General features: G+C 51.0%; 1 long non-coding RNA gene across 2 annotated transcripts in view; it reads right to left on the reverse strand.

The window, feature by feature from the left end:
- Positions 1-19,899, reverse strand: part of LOC147108495 (uncharacterized) — a 70,858-nt gene extending 50,959 nt beyond the window's left edge. For both annotated transcript variants that reach the window (XR_015080719.1, XR_015080720.1), the window contains exon 1: positions 19,454-19,899. This is a non-coding gene — a long non-coding RNA (uncharacterized LOC147108495). The remainder of the gene's footprint in view (positions 1-19,453) is intronic.
- Between the last annotated feature and the right edge of the window lie 1,614 nt (positions 19,900-21,513).

Here is a 21,513-nt window from a genome sequence, read left to right on the forward strand (position 1 = left end):
GATCTAACTCCAGGAATTACATATGGCTGCCAGTTAGAAGTTTTCCTTGACCTGATGCCATGAGGTCCGGAGTCAATGTTGGGGACTCCTAGAGCCATTACCTCCCACTGTGCCGCCACCACTGGTGGGTCTCTCCTGCCAGTGGGACAAGAAATACCCAGGGATCGTCTGGAACATGGGCTGATAGGTATGATTTTGTGAGTATGACTATTCTGTCAGGCTTGACTAGTCTGTGGGATGGCTATTTGTCACAAGTCCCCAGATAAGAGGACTTTGCAGGGTCGATTGGACTGGGTATACCTTTGTCATGTCTGAATCCGATGTCTAGGTCTTATTCTTTTTGTAGCGGCTTGATAAGACTGAGTGGCTTGCTCGGCCATTTCAGAAGGCAGTTTGCGGTCAACCACATTGCTGTGTGTCTGGAGGCAAGACTGGGTAAGCACACAGCACAAAAACCTAAAGGACATCAGTGAACCATTTGGGTTTTTATGACAATCGGATAGCTTCACGATCATCATTACTGATACTAGATTTTTAGTCCAGATTTATTTAAACTGCCGTGGTGGAATTTGAACTCATGCCTACTGGATTATTAGGCCATACCTCTGGATTACTAGTCCAGTAACATAACCACTATGCTACTGTATCCACTGGTGGAAGCAGATTCAATAATAACTTTCAAAAGGGAATTGGATAAATACTTGAAGGGAAAAAAACTTGCATGGCTGCAGGGAAAGGGCAGGGGAGTGGGACTAATTCGATAGCCCTTTTAAAGAGCTGGCACAGGCACGATGAGCTGAATGGCCTCCTGTGCTGTATCATTCTATGATTCTATGAAATGTACAACTCTTCTTATCCTGCCATGTCTGTGTCAATACAAAGCAGTTTTGGGGGGGTTCAGTGTGACTCTAGAGTCAGGTGTCAATCTGTGGAGCACACTAAATTCAATCCATGTAGAGGAGCCCACGTCACACTGCTCCAGATTAGAACTGGATGCAGAGCAATTAAATGCTCTGCAATACCTCTCTGCAATACCTCTCTGCACATGAGAAGTATTAGAGAATGCAGTTTGTTGTTATTGCTGTTGGCAACTGTATTGTTGGTGCTATGGTTCCTGCTGGTATTGGTGTTAGTGTTGGTGCTGTGGTTCCTGCTGGTATTGGTGTTAGTGTTGGTGCTGTGGTTCCTGCTGGTATTGGTGTTAGTGTTGGTGCTGTGGTTCCTGCTGGTATTGGTGTGTTGGTGCTGTGGTTCCTGCTGGTATTGCTGTTAGTGTTGGTGCTGTGGTTCCTGCTGGTATTGGTGTTAGTGTTGGTGCTGTGGTTCCTGCTGGTATTGGTGTTAGTGTTGCTGCTGTGCACTGGCCTTTTCTCTTCCTCTATCCCTATGCTCATTGTCAGCTCCTATGTCCCTACATAGATGCACTGATGTCAAGGCTGAAAATGTAATCGCCCCTGATTTCTCAGCGGGCGATTGATGTGAGCGATCACCGTGGGGAGTTGAGAGATCCGTTATTATTATGGGTAATTTTAACTTTCAGCTGTTCAAGTAATGTTTCCAGTGCTGAAGGCAGCATGTCGACCACCCACAGCTCTGGCTGCATTTCCAGAACTCTGAGATCAGCTTTATCCAGCACACATGGCCCCAGCTAAACACAATCAAAAAACACTATTCCTCTGAGTAAAATCCATCTGTTTTCTGAGAAACCTTCTGTTTTGATATGGTAAGATATACTTTTACTGTGGCTTAAAATTAGAGTTAGGCCATTCAGGAGTGAAATCAGGAAGCACTTTTCACAAAAAGGGCAGTGGAAATGTAGAACTCTCTCACCCAAAAGGCTGTGGATGATGGTGGTCAATTGGAGTTTTCAAGATTGCGATCGATAGCTTTTTGTTAGGTAAGGGTATCAAGGGAAATGGAACAAAGGTGGTTACATGAGGTTGAGATACAGATCAGCCATGATCTAATTGAATGGTGGAACAGGCTCGAGGGGCTGAATGGCCTCCTCCTGTTCCTATGTAACAGGCTCGAGGGGCTGAATGGCCTCCTCCTGTTCCTATGTAACAGGTTCGAGGGGCTGAATGGCCTCCTCATTTTTCTATGTAACAGGCTCGAGGGGCTGAATGGCCTCCTCCTGTTCCTATGTAACAGGCTCGAGGGGCTGAATGGCCACCTCCTGTTCCTATGTAACAGGCTCGAGGGGCTGAATGGCCTCCTCCTGTTCCTATGTAACAGGCTCGAGGGGCTGAATGGCCACCCCCTGTTCCTATGTAACAGACTCGAGGAGCTGAATGGCCTCCTGTTACTATGTAACAGGCTCGAGGGGCTGAATGGCCTCCTCCTGTTCCTATGTAACAGGCTCGAGGGGCTGAATGGCCTCCTCCTGTTCCTATGTAAAAGGCTCGAGGAGCTGCATGGCCTCCTGTTACTATGTAACAGGCTCGAGGGGCTGAATGGCCTCCTCCTGTTCCTATGTAACAGGCTCAAGGGGCTGAATGGCCTCCTCCTGTTCCTATGTAACAGGTTCGAGGGGCTGAATGGCCTCCTCCTGTTCCTATGTAACAGGCTCGAGGGCTGAATGGCCTCCTCCTGTTCCTATGTAACAGGCTCGAGGGGCTGAATGGCCTCCTCCTGTTCCTATGTAACAGGCTCGAGGGGCTGAATGGCCTCCTGTTACTATGTAACAGGCTCGAGGGGCTGAATGGCCTCCTCCTGTTCCTATGTTCCGACAGCACAAAGTAGGCTGATTCTCCTCTGCTTCGCCGAAGTTACAGTAGACCGACCTTGTCAGATTTTGTGATGTCTGCCTCAGCAATTATGCCCAGCGACATCCCAGTCCAGGCTGTGCCTGCCAGTGGGAGTTTACCATCCACAAAGTTGGGAGATATCACATGCCCCCAGCCCTTGAAGGCTGCAGCTAAGAAAGAAAGGAGGAACTTGCATTGATATAGTGCCTTTCACAATGTCAGGACATCCCAAAGCACTTTACAGCCAATTAAGTACTTTTTGAAGTGTGGTCACTATTGTAATGTAGGAAACACAGCAGCCAATTTGTGCGCAGCAAGCGCCAACAAATAGCAATGTGATATGACCAGGAAATCTGTTTCACTAAATGTTGGTTGTGTTGAGATACCGCGGCAAACGTGGGAGTCGAGACCAGAGCTAGTAAAACAGAACAGCTTTTTATCTCAGCCTAATGGCAAAACAGGAACTGGAAGAGCCCGCGCCTGACTTAAATACTCCCCAGACAGGAAGTGCTCCCGGCAGCCTGTCCCTGTGGGAAACAAGTTGCTGGAGGAAAGGGCCCCCGGTTGGGGGCGTCTGCTTAAACTGTCCGTAACGCCGTGAGCGGATTGTGTCCAGTGGTGGCGTGTCGTCACAGAGCTCCCCCCAGAATCTGCTTAGGAGGAGTGGATGAGTCGTGACGGTGGTCTGATGGTTCTGCCGCAGCGGCTCTGCGTGATCGCCGGTCTAGTTGGCGGGGCCTGGCGGTTTGCCGCCGGCTGTGCTGGCTTGCTGGCGGGACGGCCTCTAGTTGGAGGCCGGGCCACGGGGACCTGTTCCCCTGGTTCTGTGTGTGCTGGTTTGAGCCGGTCGATGGAGACTGTCTCGACCCTGTTGCCGAGTCGCAGCTTGAAGACCTTGTCCCCGGTTTGTAGTACTTCGTACGGTCCGTCGTACGGGGGTCGCAGGGGTCCGCGGTGCACGTCGTGTCGCACAAAGACGAAGCGCGCCTGCTGTAAATTTGGCGGAACGTGAGGTGCGAGTTCGCCGTGTCGGTTGACCGGAAGTGGGGCGAACTGCTGAGCGGAAGAGAAAAAGTTGAGCCGCTGCTGGTCGGCCGACCAAGGCGTGGTAGCCTCCGGAAGGAATTCGCCTGGGACGCACAGCGGTTGTCCGTAGACTAACTCCGCTGCCGAGGACTGGAGGTCTTCTTTGACCGCGGTGCGTAGGCCTAGTAGTACCCACGGTAGGCGGTCAGTCCAGGTACTGTCCTGCAGGCTGGCGCAGAGTGAGGCCTTGTGTGACCGGTGGAAGCGTTCACAAAGCCCGTTGGCCTGCGGGTGGTACGCCGTGGTTCGGTGGAGCGTCACACCGAGGTTGCGTGCTGTGGCCGTCCAGAGTTCGGAGGTGAACTGGGCGCCTCTGTCGGAGGTTATGTCGGCCGGTACGCCGAACCTCGCTACCCAGGTGTTAACGAACGCCCTGGCGATGTCGGCTGTGGTGGTGGAGGTCAGCGGCACTGCCTCAGGCCAGCGTGTGTAGCGGTCGACCATCGTGAGGAGATAAGTCTGGCCTTGCGATGGCGGCAGGGGCCCGACGATGTCGACGTGTACGTGGTCGAAGCGGCGGCTGGGTACCTCGAAGTCTCCCAGGGGTGCCTTTGTATGCCGTTGTACCTTAGCCCATTGGCAGGCGAGGCAGGAGGTGGCCCAAGTCCGAACATCTCTGCTGAGGCCGCGCCAGACGAAACGCTGGGAGAGGAGTTTGACGGACGCGTGGGAACCCGGGTGGGAGAGCCCGTGGAGCGCGTCAAAGATGCGGCGGCGCCAGGTTTCAGGGATGACCGGCCTGGGTTGGCTGAGTGTGATGTCGCAAGTAACTGCCGTGGCTTCGGGCCCGTGCGCGACCTTGGCTAGGCATAGCCCTGGCAGGCTGGTAGCCGCCGAGAGGAGGTCTGGGTCCGTGAGCTGGGCCGCTGCCAGTTGCGCGTAGTCGACCGCGAGGTGATTTGCGCAGATGGCGGGATGGGAAAGGCAGTCGGCGACAACGTTGTCTCTACCGGAGACGTGCTGGATGTCCGTGGTAAACTCGGACACGGCCGCGAGCTGGCGTTGCTGCCGAGCGGACCAGGGTTCGGTGTGCTTGGCCATCGCGTATGTGAGTGGCTTGTGGTCCACATACGCGGTGAAGGGGCGGCCTTCCAGGAGGAACCTGAAATGGCGGACCGACAGGTGGAGCGCAAGAAGCTCGCGGTCGAAAGTGGAGTATTTGACCTCCGGGGGGCACAGTTGGCGGCTGTAGAAGGCAAGTGGCTGCCACGCGCCATTAACCCACTGCTCGAACACGGCCCCGACCGCGTGGTCGGAGGCGTCGGTGGTGAGCGCGACCCGGGCGTCGGCCCTCGGGTGCGCGAGCAGAGTGGCATCGGCGAGCGCGTTTTTGGTGGCACCGAAGGCGGCTGACGTGTCAGTGGTCCAGGCTATGGCCATCTTGCCGGATTTACCTCGGAGGGAGTCGTATAGGGGCTTCATGAGGGCTGCAGCTCTGGGGATGAACCTGTTGTAGAAGTTCACCATCCCGAGGAACTCCTGGAGGCCCTTGATGGTTGTGGGGCGGGGGAACTGCTGGACGGCCTGCACCTTGTTGGGCAGGGGGACAGCCCCAGCAGGGGTGATGTGGTGACCGAGAAAATCAATCTCGGTTAGGCCGAATTGGCACTTCACCGGGCTGAGGATGAGCCCGTGTTGGGCTAGGCGCCCGAACAGGACGCGAAGGTGTTCGAGGTGTTCCTGTTTGGAGGAGCTGGCCACGAGAATGTCGTCTAGATAGACGAATAGGAAGTTCAGGTCCCGCAGGACCGAGTCCATAAGGCGCTGGAAAGCCTGGGCTGCATTCTTGAGGCCGAAGGGCATCCTCAGGAACTCGAACAGGCCAAATGGGGTGATGACAGCCGTTTTGGGGATGTCCGCGGGGTGTACGGGGACTTGGTGGTAACCGCGCACCAGGTCGACTTTGGAAAAGACGGTTCATCCGGCCAGTCGGGCCGAGAAGTCCTGGATGTGAGGCACCGGGTATCGGTCGGGGGTGGTGGCGTCGTTAAGGCGGCAGTAGTCCCCACAAGGGCGCCAGCCTCCGCCGGGCTTAGGGGCAATGTGGAGGGGCGAGGCCCAGGGGCTGCTGGAGCGGCGGATGATGCCGAGTTGTTCCATGGTGGTGAACTCGGCCCGCGCGATTTCCAGCTTGGCCGGGTTGAGCCTGCGGGCGTGGGCAGAAACTGGAGGGCCGGTGGTGGGGATATAGTGCTCCACCCCGTGTTTGGCGGCTTTGGCCGAAAAGGTCGGGTTGGTGAGGGCGGGAAACTCGGCTAGGAGTTCCGAGTAGTCGTCCACGGCCCTGGCGAGGCAGCAGGTCGTCAGGCCGGCCGAACGGTCCGGGGTAAAGGCACCGGGGATGGTGGCCATAGTGTTGGCGTCGACGAGGCGGTGCCTCAGAACGTCGACAAGAAGGCTGTGGGCGCGTAGGAAGTCGGCGCCGATGAGTGGGCAGAGGACCTCGGCAGTGAGGAACTCCCAGCGGTAGCGGCGGCCCGCGAGGTCGAGCATGACCATGCGGGTGCCATATGTGCGGATGTCTGAGCCATTGGCGGCGGCCAGCGTGATACCTCATGTGCCGCGTTGGATTTCGAGGGCGGAGGCGGGGGTGATGCTGTGCTGGGCCCCTGTGTCGCACAGAAATCGGCGGTTGGTTCTGTCGTCAGTGACGTACAGTAGAGGCCCCTTTTGCCCCACGGCCATCGCGGGGGCCGGTGCGGGGGGGGAATTGAAGGTACACGGTGGCGTGCAGCGTTGGGCCTTAGTGCCAAAACGGGCATGGTAGTAACAGTGGCCCGGAGTGGTAGGGCGGGCGGGCCTGGTGGGCCGGGGAGACCGCGTGGTCGTTGCCGCGAGGTCGGGTGTGACGTCGCGCGCGGACTGTGCAGAGAGCAGCCGGTCGGCCTTTTTTGCTATGTCATTCAGGTCCGTGGAGCTGGACTCCACAATGAGCGGGCGAATGCTGGCGGGAAGCTGCCGAATGAAAAGCGTGCGAAAGAGGGTGCCAAGGGGCTTGTCGTCCGCGAGGGACAGCATGTGGGAAAGCAGGTCTGATGGTGAAGCATCACCGAGACCGGGGAGGTCAAGGAGTTGGCAGTGGCGCTGGTAAGAGGACGTTTGAAATTTTTTAAGGAGCGCAGCCTTCAGATGTTCATACTTGCCAGTCTGTGGTGGGTCCTGCAGCGCTGCCCAAACTTTGGGGACGGTAGCGTACGTGAGCGAGGAGACGAGGTAGTCGTACTTCGTGGTGTCGCCTGTGATGCCTTTCAGCCGGAATCTGGACTCGGCTTGAACGAACCAGGCTTCGGCCAAGTTTTCCCAAAAGTCTGGTAATTTAACCGTGACTGCATTTGTATCCGCCATGCTAGCTTAGGATTCGTCCTGAGCGTCGGGGTCACCAGTGTTGAGATACCGCGGCAAACGTGGGAGTCGAGACCAGAGCTAGTAAAACAGAACAGCTTTTTATCTCAGCCTCATGGCAAAACAGGAACTGGAAGATCCCGCGCCTGACTTAAATACTCCCCAGACAGGAAGTGCTCCCGGCAGCCTGTCCCTGTGGGAAACAAGTTGCTGGAGGAAAGGGCCCCCGGTTGGGGGCGTCTGCTTAAACTGTCCGTAACGCCGTGAGCGGATTGTGTCCAGTGGTGGCGTGTCGCCACAGATGAAGGATAAATATTGGCTAGGCCAGTGTTGCAGAAACCTACATGAAAGAAAGTAGGAGAGGGGTACAATGAGGAGAAAAATAGAAAGTGAAAAGAAATAAAGGAACAGGAGGAAAGATAAAGAGGAATGAAAGAGGCAGTCTGATCTGACACGCTGCTTGTCTGACATCCAGTATTTGATGAACAAAAATTTCCTCCAATTAAATATTGGGAAGACCAAAGCCATTGGCCTAGAAATTCAGTGGGCTGCGCCACCAGTTAGCGCCGAAAGAGGGCACTCAGTGGCTTTAGCGCCACTGGCCACGCCACCTGCAAAATTCAGCGGGGCGCTAATGGCGGCGTTAGCCTGTAGCGCTGCGCTGCCACCGATGACGTCATCGATGAGCGCAGCGCCCCGCTACTGCCCCGAACACGATATTGGGTCGCGCCCCCCCCCCGTAGCACCGGTCGCAATTCGCGACCGGTTCAGGGGGGCCTACCTGTGGCGGTAGTGACGCAAATTAAAGGGGAGGTGTGGGGCGGCCATTTTTTTTCACTGGCCGCCTGCCAGCACCGCCTCACACCACCCTCCCCGTCCTCCTGATCCCCCCACCCGGGCAGTGCCGGCTGTGTCCCAAGAGCCCGGCACTTCTCCTCGGTGCCGGGCTCTTTTGCCGGCACTCGCGATCGGAGATCGCGCTGGTGCAGGCCCCTCCCCTTTAAGAAGGGGAGGAAGGCCTGCAGTACCGTAGCGCACCATGCCGCAGTGTGTGGCGCTGCGGCACGTTGCACTGCGATATTAAGTTTCAGCGCCCCAAGAGGGTGGCGGGGCGTCTCGAGCAGCGCCCCGCTTCCGTTTGGGGCGCTGAAACTGAATATTGCGCTGGCGCAAGTGGCTCCGACTGGAGCGGAAATTCCGGCGCCCAGGTGAGCTTGGCGCCCCAAACGGGGCACCACCGAATTTCTAGGCCATTGTCTTCAGCCCCCACCACAAACTCTGTTCCCTAGCCACAAATTCCATCTCAATCCTGGCCCCTGTCTGAGGCTGAACCAAACCGTTCGGAGCCTTGGCATCCTATTTGACCTCGAGCTGAGCTTCCGATCACATATCCGCCCCATCACTAAGATTGCCTACTTCCACCTCCGAAACAGTGCTCGTCTCCACCCCTGCCTCAACTTATCTGCTGCTGAAACCTTCATTCATGCCCTTGTTACCTCTAGAGTCGACTATTCTAATGTTCTTCTGGTCAGCATTCCATCTTCCACCCTCCGTAATATCAAAAACATAGGAACATATGAACAGGAGGAGGCCATTCAGTCCCCCGAGCCCGTTCCGCCATTCAATTACAGATCACGGCTGATCTGTATCTTAATTCCATCTACCAGCCTTGATTCCGTATCCCTTAATACTATTGCCTAACAAAAATCTATCAATCTCAGTTTTTACATTTTCAATTGACCTCAACAATTGAGCCTCAACAGCTTTTTGGGGGAGAGAGTTCCAGATTTCCACTACCCTTTTTGTGAAGCAGTGCTTCCTGACATCACCCTTAAATGGCCTAGCTCTAATTTTAAGGTTATGCCCCCTTGTTCTGGACTCCCACACCAGAGGAAATAATTTTTCTCTATCTACCTTACCAAAACTCTGCTGTGTGTCGGATTGTAAAATTCTGGGAATTTTTAAAAGAGAAAACTTTCCATGGGAATTATTGGGAATTTATGGGAATTTTGGGAATTTATGGGAATTTTGAGTTTTTTTGCAGACTGATGGTTTTTGTCTCTGACCCTTATATTATCTTTGTCATCAAAATAGACATACTGTTCCATACAAATCAAAACAGGCTTTCAAAACTTTATTTAGGTTATAATTTTGAACTTTATTGAACCCTCTCAAAAAAGACCCATCTAAAATAAAATAAAAAGAGCGTCAGGTTATTTAGCCTGTAATTTGTCCTTATTTTGTCCCTTTGAGTCTTCTACTCATGAGTCTTCTACTCATCATTGCTCCTCCTTGTTGTGTATGTACCTTTAAGGGAATAACTGGTCTTAGACTGCAGTACCGGCAGTGACCACCCCTGTATAAAAGGCCCCAGCAGGCTTCTGTATTTTCAGTCTGACGCTGCCTCCTATTCAGTAAAGTACCTGTTAAACTGTTCTCCCGAAGTCCGTGTATTATTGAGGCGCGGACTTAACAGTGGCGACGAGTAAGTTCGAACTCACCTGCAGTGTGGCATCATCTCACGGGGATCTCGCCTGAGAGGAGGGTCCTGGAAGGTCGTAGTCTGAGCAACGGGCGTCGACCGAGGGCAACCGCCCAAAGAATTCATCGGTGTTCGGAGAATTGCGGGAGAGACTGTGGAGAGCTGTGCTTGGCTCCCCGGTTGAGAGGTTCCAGCAAATCGTGCTGGTAGCAGGTAGTGCGCTGACCCTTCCGGAATGCGGCGGGCTCAAGCTCGATCGAGCGGCTCTACAAAACGGGCCGCGCAGCGTCACCAGGAAAAGAAAACAAGAGAGAGAGAGGGTGGAGCGCACAGGGCGCGGTCGGTGCTCAAGAACAGGGCAGCGGAGAGAAACTAAACGGGGGGAAGGAAAGCGAGACGCGCCGAAGCTGCAGGTTGCCGCCATTACCCCGTAGAATGCTAGGAGCAGCGTGGCAGCAAGGGGAAGAAGCAAAAGCGCGGAAGGCGCCATTTTATCCCGTTGGGGAAGAAGCAAAAGCACGGGAGGCGCCATTTTATTCCATTGGGGAAGAAGCAAAAGCGCGGGAGGCGCCATTTTAAATCGCCCAAGATGCCGAAAAGTGGCAGTATCACTGCTTTCGACAACGAGGTAGAAGACCGGACCACGTATGTGGAAAGAATTGAAGTGTACTGCAAGGCAAATGAGGTGGCCGATGGAAAGAGGGCGTCGGTATTATTAAATCTGATGGGTGCGAGTACGTACGGCCTATTGCGGAATTTAATTACCCCAGCTAAACCAATGGAGAAAAGTTTTGAGGAGATTGTTAATACCTTACAGGAACACCTAAGCCCTACACCACTGCTGATAGCAGAAAGATTCAAGTTCCATAAAAGAAACCAGCACAAAGATGAGAGCAATGCTGACTATCTTACGGAACTACGCAAGTTATCGAAGCACTGCCAGTTCGGAGCAGAACTGGCAGACACCTTACGGGATAAGTTTGTCTGCGGGCTCCAGAGTGAAGGAACCCAGAAACGACTACTTTCAAAAAAGGACCTGACGCTCGAACAGGCTTTCAGCGTGGCAGTATCCTACGAAGCAGCAGCACGGGGAGCTGCGGAAATACAACAGAAACCACAAGAATACAGCACTAACGAAATGGCGTATGGAGCCGAAAAGTGCTATCGCTGCGGTAGAACAACCCATGAGCAGAAGGACTGCTGGGTTAATGACAAAATATGCAGGCAATGCGGAAAAATGGGACATATAGCAAGAGTCTGCAGGTTGGGAAGGAAAACCAACACGACAAGAACTACTAAGGAACAGTGCAGGAAAGTAAAGAAACTGACAGACAGTAGTTCAGAAGATCAGGAGAGTGATAAGGACTCCGGGAGCAGGAGACTAAGTTGTTTAAAGTTACACAACGTGATTGCAAAGGAAGATCACCGAACCATTTGGGTCACCCTCTATGATAGCAGGGTCCCCAGAAAAGATGGAATTGGACACAGGATCAGCCCTAACTGTCATGAATCGACGAGACTATGAGTGGCTATTCTCACACATACCCTTAAAGGACACGTCCATTGTATTGAAGACATACACGGGGCAAAAGGTCTACCCCAGAGGAAAAATAAGGGTGCCAGTTGAATATAACGGAAAGGAAACACAGAAACTATACATGTATATACTATGAGATGGAGGACCACCATTATTGGGACGTGAATGGATCCGAAAACTACAATTGGATTGGCATTCCATTCTGGCACTAACTGTGACTGACAAAAAGGATGATGACGTCGCACCTGGACATCTGTCACAAATTCTATCTGACGCGGAAGAGGTGTTCCAACAAGGACTTGGGACTCTAAAAGGAGTAAAGGCAACCATAAAGATTGAGGATAACGCAACTCCAAAATTTTTCAAGGCTAGACCGGTGCCATACGCGATCCGCCCAGCCGTGGAAGCTGAACTGGAGAGTCTGGAGCGTTCGGGGGTGCTGTCTAAGGTGGACTGGAGCGAGTGGGCCACACCCATCGTTCCTGTAATGAAGAAAGCATTGAGCAGCACGCCTGGGGAGCCAAGGAAGGTTCGCATCTGTGGGGACTTCAAGGTGACTGTGAACCCAGTCCTGCACACAGTACAGTATCCGCTTCCGCGGATAGAAGATATTTTTGCCTCACTATCTGGAGGGAAACGTTTTACAAAGATTGATCTGGCTCAAGCGTATCTACAAATGGAGCTGGAAGCAGCATCTAGGAAATACCTCACGATAAACATGCACAAAGGCCTTTACCAGTACAATCGACTGGCATTCGGGGTAGCATCGGCCCCGGCTATTTGGCAGAGGGCAATGGAACAAGTTCTGCAAGGGATCCCGGGGACCCAGTGTTATTTGGACGACATCCTGGTTACGGGCGAAAAGGACAATGAACACCTTGCCAACCTGGAACAGGTGCTCACGAGATTGCAGGAATATGGGCTACGAGCCAACCATCCCAAATGCGAGTTCTTCAGGAGACAAATCTCGTATTGTGGCCACATGATTGATGAGGAAGGGTTGCATAAGTTGCCGGACAAGATTGAGGCTGTAGTCAAGGCTCCAGCACCGGAAAATGTGTCGCAACTGAGGTCGTTCCTCGGGTCGGTGAACTACTACCATAAGTTCTTGCCGAATTTATCTACAATTCTGCACCCACTGAATGCCCTGCTTCAAACTGGGGTAACATGGAAATGGAGTGATGAGTGTAAGCGTGCCTTTCAGGAATGTAAATGCCTAATCACTTCAAAAGAAGTATTGGCCCACTACAACCCAACACTACCGATTTGGTTGGCATGTGATGCGTCACCTTACGGCATTGGAGCGGTGCTGTCACACAAATTCCGTGACGGTTCAGAGAGGCCAATAGCCTTTGCATCACGCTCGCTAACCTCAGCCGAGCGTAACTACGCCCAGATTGACAGGGAGGCCCTCAGCCTGGTATGGGGGGTCAAGACGTTCAATCACTATCTGCACGGGCAGAAATTCACCCTACTGACTGATCATCAACCCCTGGTCTCAATTTTTAACCCACAGAAGGGCGTTCCGGTGATGACGGCGCAACGGCTGCATAGATGGTCACTTTTTCAAGGGGCACATCAGTAAGACATAGAGTACAAAGGTACGAAACAACATGGAAACGCTGATGGGCTGTCACGCCTACCGTTGCCTATGGCGGAAGAAGCACCTGCAGTGGACCCTGTGGAGATATTCCATGCGACCATAGTCGAATGTTTGCCTGTTACAAACGCAAGTATTGAGAAGGAAACCCGAAATGACCCGACACTCTCTCGGGTCTATGATTTGACGGTGAAGGAATGGCCAGCATATGGCGACTCACTGTTGCCAGCATTCTTACCAAGGAGAGAACAGCTGTCAGTGTGCCGGGGAACCTTGATGTGTGGATCCCGAGTGGTAATTCCACCTAAGTTGAGATATAGAGTGCTCAATGAGCTTCACGAGGGTCATCTGGGAGGGGTAAAAATGAAGAGCCTCGCCAGGGCATTTGTGTGGTGGCCGGGAATCGATAAAGAAATCGAGGATATGACCAAGAGATGCACAGGATACCAGAAGGTCCAAAACGCTCCACCACAGGCCCCGCTACATCCATCGGAGTGGCCCTCATCTCCATGGCAACGGGTACACATTGATTTCGCTGGTCCATTTATGGACTCAATGTTTCTAATCGCTGTGGACGCCCATTCAAAATGGCCAGAGGTCATTAAAATGTCCTCCACCACCACGGAGAAAACTATTGCAGTCCTAAGGACCATCTTTGCCAGGAATGGGTTGCCACAACAGATTTGTCCTGACAATGGGCCACAGTTTGTGTCTGAGGATTTCTGGAAGTTCCTGAAGAATAATGGGGTGAAACATTACACATCTGCCCCATATCATCCAGCCACAAATGGATTGGCTGAGAGGTTTGTTCAGACCTTTAAAAAGGCCATAAAGGCAATGTATAATGATGACATACCACTGCAACACAAGGTGGATAACTTCTTGTTTGCTTACCGGAATGCGACACATGCAGTAACCAACCAAACTCCAGCCGTACTGTTTTCAACCGGAGACTAAGATGTCGCTTGGACTTGCTCAAACCAAACATAAGACGAGATGTTGAGGATAAGCAGTTCCAGCACATAAATGAGAAGCCTACCAGGAGCTTCAAGATAGGGCAACCAGTCTTGGCCCGTGACTACCGAACAGAAAAATGGCAGCCAGGAACGATATGCACACAGCAGGGACCACTAATGTACACAGTGGACATTGGAGAGAGCATCGTGAGATGCCATGCTGACCAGATTCTAGAGTCACAGGAACAAGCCAAACCTATACCACAAGCATGTGCACCTGGTAATGAGCCCGAAATACAGATTGCGTCTTCCTCAGAAGCAGGGGTATTGGAAGCTGATGAACCAACCAATGACAATGAGCCAGAATTGACTCCACCGCCAGAACAGGATACTCGAGAAAGGCGCTATCCAGTCAGGATCAGGAAGCCTCCTCAAAGACTGAACTTATAAATGACTATTTCAGTTGGTGTATATAGTACCGAGAAAATTGTAATTGTAATTAGTTATTATTTAGTTGTTAAATGAATGTTATGTACTGTTTATCTAAAAGGGGAGGAATTGTTGTGTATGTACCTTTAAGGGAATAACTGGTCTTAGACTGCAGTACTTGCAGTGACCACCCCTGTATAAAAGGCCCTAGCAGTCTTCTGTTTTTTCAGTCTGACGCTGCCTCCTGTTCAGTAAAGTACCTGTTAAACTGTTCTCCCGAAGTCTGTGTATTATTGAGGCGCGGACATAACACTCCTGATTCTCTCACTCTGACTCTGACATGTCCATTTCCTCCTCTGTGTCACTGTCTAGCTATGTGGTGGACACTTCTGTATCTGGCTCAATAAGTTGTAGGTTTGCCCGGATAACCACCAGTTTCTCGACTCTCTTGTTAGTCAGCCTGTTGCGCAGCTTTGTATGCGTATCCCAAAAAGTGACCAGTTTCGTTCAGAGGCCGCTGATGAAGGTGGGATTTGGAGTATCACCGATGCAATGGGTGACAGGGCCTCAGATGCTCAAAGTCCCTTCCACCAGGTATGTGCACTGATATGCTTGCATGTTTCCCATATCCCATCCCCATTCCAAAGACCTTGCTTGGTAGAGAACTTTGCCAGACTTCCCAGAACTTTGCCCACGTCCAGATTGAGGTGGCGTGAGAGGGTAGAAATCACACTGTAAGCGCTGTTGATCTGTTCTCCAGAAAGTATTGGTCTCCCAACATGCTTTGGGTCCAGCATGTATGCTGCAGCATGAATCGGCTTGACACAAAATTCTTGACGCGTCTGTATGAATTGAACAATTGCCTTCTCCTCTGCTTTGAGCAGCAGGGATGTGGGTAGGGCAATGCTGATATGTTCTTTTAAATCAGCAAAAAGCCTGAGAACATCTGACAAGACAGCATCATCTTCTTCAATCTGAGCAATTGCAGATGCTACTGGTGAGAGTAGTTTAAGGCTGCTAACCACTCTCTCCCGAAACACATCATCCAGCAGTATTTTCTTGATGGTGGTTTCCATATCCCCAGACTGGGATATTGCCATTTCTTGCAATGACTCCTTACCCTCCAGAAGGCTGTTGTACATTATGATAACGCCACCCCATCTAGTGTTGCTGGGCAGCTTCAGTGTGGTGTTCTTGTTCTTTGTCGTTTGCTTGGAGTTGTAGGTTGCTGCAACTACCTGTTTTCCCCTGACATACTTAACAACTTGCTTGGCTCTCTTGTACAGTATTTCCATGGTTCTGAAACCCATGATGTCCTTGAGGAGCAGGTTGAGCCCATGAACTGCGCACCCAATAAATGTAATATGAGGGTCGGCCTCCTCCACTTGAGCCCAAGCAGCCTTCATATTTGCAGCATTGTCAGTAACTACTGCAAAGACCTTTTGTGATCCAAGATCATGATGACCGCTTTCAGCTCATCAGCAATGCATGTGCCTGTGTGTCTGTTGTCCTTCGTATCTGTGCTCTTGAAGAACACTGGGAGAGGAGTGGAGACGATGTAGTTTATGATGCACTCCTCTCGTACATTTGACCAACCATCTGAGATAACTGCAACACAGCCTGCCATCTCTATCATTTCCTTGAGCTTTCCTTGGACTCTGTTATACTCAGCCTCCAGCAATAAGTAGACAAAGCATATCTGGTGGGAGGACAGTATGCAGGGCGAATAACATTGAAAAATCTCTTCCAGTACACATTGGCTGTGAGCATGAGGGGTGAGCCTGTCGCATATACAGCTCGAGGAAGGCATTCTCCTGGCTATGGTTATCCATTGTGTCAAAGAACCTTCCAAGTGGGCCAGAAGTTGCTGATGATAAAGAGCCTGATGCTGAATGTGAACCATCATCTTCTTGAATGGAAACAGAGGAACTGAGGCCTGACTGCTGTGAGCTTTGAGTGAAGTTGTTGCATTTGGATAAATGCTGCTGCATCTTTGTGGCATTCTTTACATATGGCTTTGTACAGTGTTTGAACATGTACACAGTCTTTCCATCTTTAATGCCTGGGGTAAAAGGCTTCCACACATCCGATGGTAAATGTGGCATTGTTCTATGCAGAGAAATAAAGGGCATTTGTCTCTGTGTCGAACTGTGGTCGATCAGCACGATTGCAACAGGGTGAGTAAATTTTTCCTGATGCTCCATGTGATGGAAGCATGACCTGTGCATGCATGATGCTACATCACCAATAGAGGGAGCTAATCACTCATCCACTCATCCAACCAATCAGGACACCTTTGTTCACAGTCACACACAAAACTTGTAATTATTAAAACAAGCCAAGTAAGAAGTTAAACATATATTGATTAAGAAATTCCTTAATAATTAAGATTCCAGCTCTGTTAGTAATTTTAAGAGAGGACCTGTGAAAAAAATGAAAGAAATACAAAAAAAAAACAATATTATGCGAGCATGTGCTTTATTGGGCAAAATTCCCAAAATTCCCAAGCTAAACTTTCCGTGGAAAATTTCCGGAAATTTACCGGAAACTTTCTACCCCTTCGCAACCCTAGCTGTGTGTATCCTAATTCGCACCAAGTTCCGTTCACCCATCACTCCTGTGCTTGCTGACCTACATTGTCTCCTGGTTTGACAACGCCTCAGTTTTAAAATTCTCATCCTTATTTTCAATTTCGTCATTGGCCTCGCTCCTCCCTATCTCTAACCTCCTCCAGCCCTACAAACTTGCGAGAAATCTGTGCTCCTCCAATTCTGGCCTCATGCGCATCCCAGATATCCTTTATCCCACCATTGGCGGCCGTGCCTTCAGCTGTCTAGATCCTAAGCTCTAAATTCACCACCTAAACCTCTCCATCTCTCCACCTCTCCTTCCTCCTTTAAGATGCTGCTTAAAACCAACCTCTTTGACCAAGCTTTGGGTCATCTGTCCTAATATTGCCATAGATGGCTCGGTGTCAAAATGTAGTTTCATAATGCTCCTGTGTAGTGCCTTGGGACATTTTACTACATTAAATGTGCTATATAAATGCAAATTGTTGTTGTTGTCTCTGAGGAACAAGTTCCAAGATTTATTTTATTGCATCCATGCTGGGGCCCAGGGCCTGTTAAAGATAGGGGAGGGACAGAGATAAATGTATGGGGTGGGAAAAGAGTGTCTGAGCCTTAGATGGGGGAGAGGGAGGGGAGAGAGATAGAATTGCACAGAAACCACTGTTTGAAGAGATTGTCCTGATTACAGGGGATGTAGTGTGAGAGTTTGGAAGTGCGATGTGTGTCTGTGTGTAACGCTGTCACTTTAATAGGTGAGTGTGGGGCACTGTCACTTTAATGGGTATGTGTGGGGCACTGTCACTTTAATGGGTATGTGTGGGGCACTGTCACTTTAATGGGCACATGTGCGGGGCACTGTCACTTCAATGGGTGTGTGTGGGGCACTGTCACTTTAATGGGCATGTGTGTGGGGCACTGTCACTTTAATGGGTGTGTGTGGGGCACTGTCACTTTAATGGGTGTGTGTCGGGCACCGTCACTTTAATGGGTGTGTGTGGGGCACTGTCACGTTAATGGGTGTGTGTGGGGCACTGTCACTTTAATGGGTGTGTGTGGGGCATTGTCACTTTAATGGGCATGTGTGTGGGGCACTGTCACTTCAATGGGTGTGTGTGGGGCACTGTCACTTTAATGGGTGTGTGTGGGGCACTGTCACTTTAATGGGTATGTGTGGGGGACTGTCACTTTAATGAGTGTGTGCGGGACACTGTCAATTTAATGGGTGTGTGAGGGGCACCATCACTTTAATGGGTGTGTGTCAGGCACTGTCACTTTAATTGGTGTGTGTGGGGCACTATCACTTTAATGCATGTGTGTGGGGCACTGTCACTTTAATGGGTGTGTGTGGGGCACTGTCACTTTATGGGTGGCTGTCGTGCACCGTCACTTTAATGGGCATGTGTCAGGCACTGTCACTTTAATGGGTGTGTGTCAGGCACCGTCACTTTAATGGGTGTGTGTGGGGCACTGTCACATTAATGGGTGTGTGTGGGGCACTGTCACTTTAATGGGTGTGTGTGGGGCACTGTCACTTTAATGGGTATGTGTGGGGGGCAGTCAAATTAATGGGCATGTGTGTGGGGCACTGTCACTTTAATGGGTGTTTGTGTGGGGCACTGTCACTTTAATGGGCGTGTGTGTGGGGCTCTGTCACTTTAATGGGTGTGTGTGTGGAGCACTGTCACTTTAATGGGTATGTGTGGGGCACTGTCACTTTAATGGGTGTGGGTGTGGGGCACTGTCACTTTAATGGGTATGTGTGGGGGACTGTCACTTTAATGGGCGTGTGTGTGGGGCACTGTCACTTTAATGGGTGTGTGTGTGGGGCACTGTCACTTTAATGGGTGTGTGTGTGGGGCACCGTCACTTTAATGGGTGTGTGTGCGGCACCATCACTTTAATGGGTGTGTGTGTGGCACTGTCACTTTAATGGGTGTGTGTGGGGCACCGTCACTTAAATGGGTGTGTGTCAGGCACTGTCACTTTAATGGGTGTGTGTGGGGCGCTGTCACTTTAATGGGTGTGTGTGGGGCACCGTCACTTTAATCAGTGTGTATGGGGCATTTCACTTTAATGGGTGTGTGTGGGACACTGTCACTTTAATGGGTGTGTGTCAGGCACTGTCACTTTAATGGGTGTGTGGGGCGCCGTCACATTAATGGGTGTGTGTCAGGCACTGTCACTTTAATGGTTGTGTGGGGCACTGTCACTTTAATGGGTGAGTGTCAGGCATGTAGAATTCGCAAAATTGAACATTGTCCTATAAGGGTCTATTGGCAGAAAAAGGCCTTGATTTTAAAGACTGTTTTTAAAAGAAGCACAGAAAATGGGATCCACAAAATGGCCGCCAGACCCCGTGACCAGCTTTTGGGACACTTTAAAATGGTTCCTGCAGTCCCCAGATAGCTTTTGTGGATTCAGCCCACAGTAGGTTCTGGAAGGCAGTTTCAGGGAAAACAAAACCAGACAGAGCCCCATACATATAGATTGGATGCAGATCCGATCAGATCGACCTGTAGATAAGGGCCATCTAAATGTTTACCCAGACAAAGGGGAACAGATTCAAGTTCGAAGAGGGACATTAAAGACAATACAGGGTCATTCCAGACCAGAGATGGCAGTTACCGGCCATCCCGAAGATACTTTAAAAACAAAGACTACCCCGCTGTGCTACAAGCCCGCCAAAAGTTAAACAAAGACTAACCTTCATTTGGCGGGAGATAAGGGCCTCCATGAATAAGTATAACTGGAGACCTGGGGAGTCATCTTTAAGCGGTGGAGTTGGGAGGCAGCTTCATCGGGTGGCGATTGAGGTAGCCATTGAGGAGCATCAGCTTCATTGGTGCAGAGTTCGAGTGGAGACGATCGAGGAGAGGATCGGGTTCGGAGGATCGAGATTCGAGTTCGGAGAGAAGCTCGAGAGGGAGAGAGGGGTTCGAGAGGGGAGATCAAGTCAGCATCCAGCCCCGGGGTAAATGTCGGGAGATCATCGACCAACCCTGGGACGTTGACGAGACGAGAAGAAACCCATATGGTAATGGTAAAACAGATGGCCTCTCTCCACACCGATGTCCAGGCCTGCTAACATCCAGCCTGTCCGAGTCCATTACCTCGAGGGAGGAAAGAGTGTGTCGCAGCCCGCTGTATTCTGCTGACCACATGGAGACAGGATGCCTGAGAGGACCAAAACGCAGACTTCAAAACCTCTATGTTTCTAACTGGGATTGGTGAGCATGTTTCTGGCCCCTCATAATCTAATCTAGCTAGGTTTAGGGGGTGGGCACTTCGGGGAATAATTAACAATGAGTTGTTGTCCCTCGATGTTCCGTGTGCTTCCCTATTTCATGATGAACCTTGTAAAGCGTAATATGCCTGTAGATATGTTGGTTAGTACTGTATTATGAATTGTTTTTCCATCCCATGTACCTTATTGGCTTACATTTCAATTTTTCCTTTGTGCAATAAAATTTCATTTCGTTTCATTAAACCTGGTCGATAGGGTATTCTCTGCATTGCAGTTCCTGCCTCAAAGTCCAGTGTATAGAACCTAGGGGGTGAGTGGGTCGAACCACTCGGTGAATTACTGTGCAATAGAGAGAGGCCTCTAGAGAGAGAGAGAGAGACCATGTCGATCAAAAACCCCTTACAGGCACTGTCACTTTAATGGGTTTGTGTGGGGCACTGTCACTTTAATGGGTGTGTGTGGGGCACTGTCACTTTATTGGGTATGTGTGGGGGACTGTTACTTTATTGGGTGTGTGTGTGTGGCACTGTCACTTTAATGGGTGTGTGGGGGGCGCTGTCTCTTTAATGGGTGTGTGTGGAGCACTGTCACTTTAATGGGTATATGTGGGGGACAGTCACTTTAATGGGTGTGTATGGGGCACCGTCACTTTAATGGGTGTGTGTCGGGCACTGTCACTTTAATGGGTGTGTGTGGGGCACTGTCACTTTAATGGGTGTGTGTCAGGCACTGTCAATTTAATGGGTGTGTATGGGGCACTGTCACTTTAATGGGTGTGTGTCAGGCACTGTCACTTTAATGGGTGTGTGTCAGGCACTGTGAATTTAATGGGTGTGTGTGGGGCACTGTCACTTTAATGGGTGTGTGTCAGGCACTGTCACTTTAATGGGTGTGTGTGGGGCACTGTCACTTTAATGGGTGTGTGTCAGGCACTGTCACTTTAATGGGTGTGTGTGGGGCACCGTCAATTGAAAGGGTGTGTGTGGGGCACCGTCACTTTAATGGGTGTGTGTCGGGCACTATCACTTTAATGGGTGTGTGGGGCACTGTCACTTTAATGGGTGAGTGTCAGGCACAGTCACTTTAATGGGGGTGTGTGGGGCACTGTCACTTTAATCGGTGTGTGTGGGGCACTGACATTTTAATGGGCGAATGTCAGGCACTGTCACTTTAATGGGTGTGTGTGGGCACTGTCACTTTAATGGGAGTGTGTGGGGGACTGTCACTTTAATGGGCGTCTGTGTGGGGCACTGTCACTTTAATGGGTGTGTGTGGGGCACTGTCGCTTTAATGGGTGTGTGTGGGGCACTGTCACTTTAATGGGTGCGTGTGGGAGACTGTCACTTTAATGGGTGTGTGTGGGCACTGTCACTTTAATGGTTGTGTGTGGGGGACTGTCACTTTAATGGGCGTGTGTGTGGGGCACTGTCACTTTAATGGGTGAGTGTCAGGCACTGTCACTTTAATGGGGGTGTGTGGGGCACTGTCACTTTAATCGGAGTGTGTGGGGCACTGTCACT

This window comes from Somniosus microcephalus, chromosome 13 (genome assembly GCF_052327205.1).
Source record: "Somniosus microcephalus isolate GS21.2 chromosome 13, FLI_Smic_1.0, whole genome shotgun sequence".
NCBI lineage: Eukaryota > Metazoa > Chordata > Chondrichthyes > Squaliformes > Somniosidae > Somniosus > Somniosus microcephalus.